The sequence below is a fragment of the Parus major genome, chromosome Z (genome assembly GCF_001522545.3).
Source record: "Parus major isolate Abel chromosome Z, Parus_major1.1, whole genome shotgun sequence".
Taxonomy (NCBI): Eukaryota; Metazoa; Chordata; class Aves; order Passeriformes; family Paridae; genus Parus; species Parus major.
In genome coordinates, this window is record NC_031799.1 from 69,320,896 (window position 1) to 69,323,197 (window position 2,302).

The 2,302-nt window shown below is 47.5% G+C and overlaps 1 long non-coding RNA gene across 1 annotated transcript in view; it reads left to right on the top strand.

Moving 5' to 3' along the window:
• Positions 1–647, top strand: part of LOC117243716 — a 9,478-nt gene extending 8,831 nt beyond the window's left edge. Inside the window, exon 2 of the long non-coding RNA XR_004495551.1 lies at positions 73–647. This is a non-coding gene — a long non-coding RNA (uncharacterized LOC117243716). The remainder of the gene's footprint in view (positions 1–72) is intronic.
• Positions 648–2,302: the final 1,655 nt, after the last annotated feature.

The window sequence follows — 2,302 nt, forward strand, 5'->3', positions numbered from 1 at the left end:
TGAGCCTGTGAAGCTCTGAGCTTGGAAAGTCATGGTTTAATGCTTTTTGTTTTTTTTTTTTCCTTTGGACAGCATCCATTTGTAACATCGGCCAAGCCAGCATCCACCCTGTCACCACTCATCATTTCATTGAAGAAGAAGATGATGACAAAAATGTGACAGAAGACACTGTCTTTATAACTAGTGTAGAGTAGGACTGTAGTGTAGGTTTGCCTAGTAGTTTTGTAGAGTAGGATTATAGAATAGGATATAAAAAATTGTAAATAAATAAAGTTTTCTGGTCAATGGGTGGGCAGTTAACTTTTGAAAGAGGAACAGTGCAGAATGGAGGCATTGTTGGCATTGAGTTGGTATTCTGAGCCATCGTGGTCTCATCTCACGTGCCGGCCATGTGGGAGCTGATGCTGTAAGTGGGAAAATTCCACTCCTGAGCAGGAGATATCAGGCCTGGCTTGGAGGGTGAGAAGGGTGAGATACAAAACAATCACTGTTTTGATGCAGGGGATGTCCTGAAAGTGCACTGCCTACCTTCCCTCCTGTCAAGCACCATGCTTCATCTCCTCCTGCTCAGTGGGTTTTTTGGAATTCATGGGTTGGTATGTATTATTTGCTACTGCAACTGAGAATAAATTTGCTTTGCAATCCCAGTTGGGTCAGGTTCTTTTGTGTGTTGGTTTCCTCCTGAACCTATGACAATAACTACCAGAGAGCCTTAGGACAGCCCTGCTCTCATGTCAATAAATTCTGAGAAGTGATTTAAATATGTCCATTAATTTGGGGCAGTATTTAGCCTGTGAGTTTCAGCAAAGTATGGAATATGTCTTAGTTCCATGGATACAAACTAGTAGGTGAGATTGCTGGGTGTGCACAAGTTAGGGAAGGGATTCCCCTCACACCCAGAGCAGAAATAAAGTAATGCCTCCTTTCTAACCCTGAGCTGGCCGTGGGGATTTGGCCTTGTTCGGTGATGTTAAGTTTGGCAATTTCTGTCGAGCAGGTAAGAAAAGTCCAAATGAAACATTTTCCAGCTGTTTCCTGTTGCACCCCAGGAGCTGGTGGGGGAAGTTGTTAGTAAGATGCCCTGGGATGTGACCTCTGCTTACAGAATGTTCTCCTATGTCTCCTTTGGTGTTTTATGTACCCCAGTTTCAGCATCCTAGTTATGTCATTCCTTGTCCCCAGCCAAGAATTATGTCATCCCTAGTCTCCACTCCAGTTCTAGAATGTTCCCTGCATTTGTTTTCCCCGTTGGTTGCCATTCCCTGTCACTCCACCACCAAGACCCTCAAAGGTGGTTGGCTCCAGCTTTGCACTGCCCCTGTGCCCTCAACCCGTGGCCCTCAGTTCTGATGTTCCCTATCTGTGGATAACCATAGTCCCTCCTCTGTTCTGGGTTCTTTGTCCCTGGTTCCCTTCTGTGTGAGAGCAATAGACTCCACAGGAATGTCATACAAAGAACCCCTCTCGTACTTATTTGTCAACCCTCAGACAACACAGCGGTGCACGAGTGCTTGGTGCTCAGAGCTATCCCTTTCCATTGGAGACACAGAGCTCTCGGGAAGGCTTTAGCAGCTCCTGCTGCGCTGCCGCAGTTTCCCTCTGGTTTACCTTTTTGGGGGCCAAAGCTCTGTGCTGCAGGTGGCCTGAGTGTGTGAGGAGCAATGCAGTCCCCACAAACGCCTTGGTTTTCCCAACACCATGATTTTCCCATCATCACTTGTTCCCAGGTGTGCCCAGCTCTGGCAGGAGAAAGAGCCCACAGCACAGTGGGAACTGTGCCCTGACTAGCCGGGACTCTGTGGCACAGAGCAGCAGCAGCAGCAGCAGCAGCAGCACCTTTCATCCTGCTCCTGCCTTGGCTTCCCCTGGGGGACAGAATCCTCTGGAAACCAGCAGCATTATTCCCAGCTCAGAGCAGCAGCTGCTGCTGGTGGGCAAATCCTGCCAGTTTGACTGCTTCCAAATTGGAATAAAGGCTGAGGTAGAGACAGACATACAAAGGAACACTGGGCATGTCCAATAAATGTGCAAATATGTGGAAAGATTTATTAGGAATTATTTCAGCTGTTATGGCAACAGTGCTTTCTTTCATGGTTCTGTGCAATGTTTTGGGCCATTTTCTTGGACTGGTTGCCTTGTCTTTGGTCCCATCTGAGTGCTCAGTTGGGGAACAGGCTGTAGGTGCTTGGGCCACTCTTGCTTTTACTCTTGGATCCCTTGAACCACAGGGTTTGTTCTAGCAGGGGAGTTTGTGCAGCTTTGTGACAGAGGAGAACTTCCCAGGCTATTTTGTGTTTGCTGT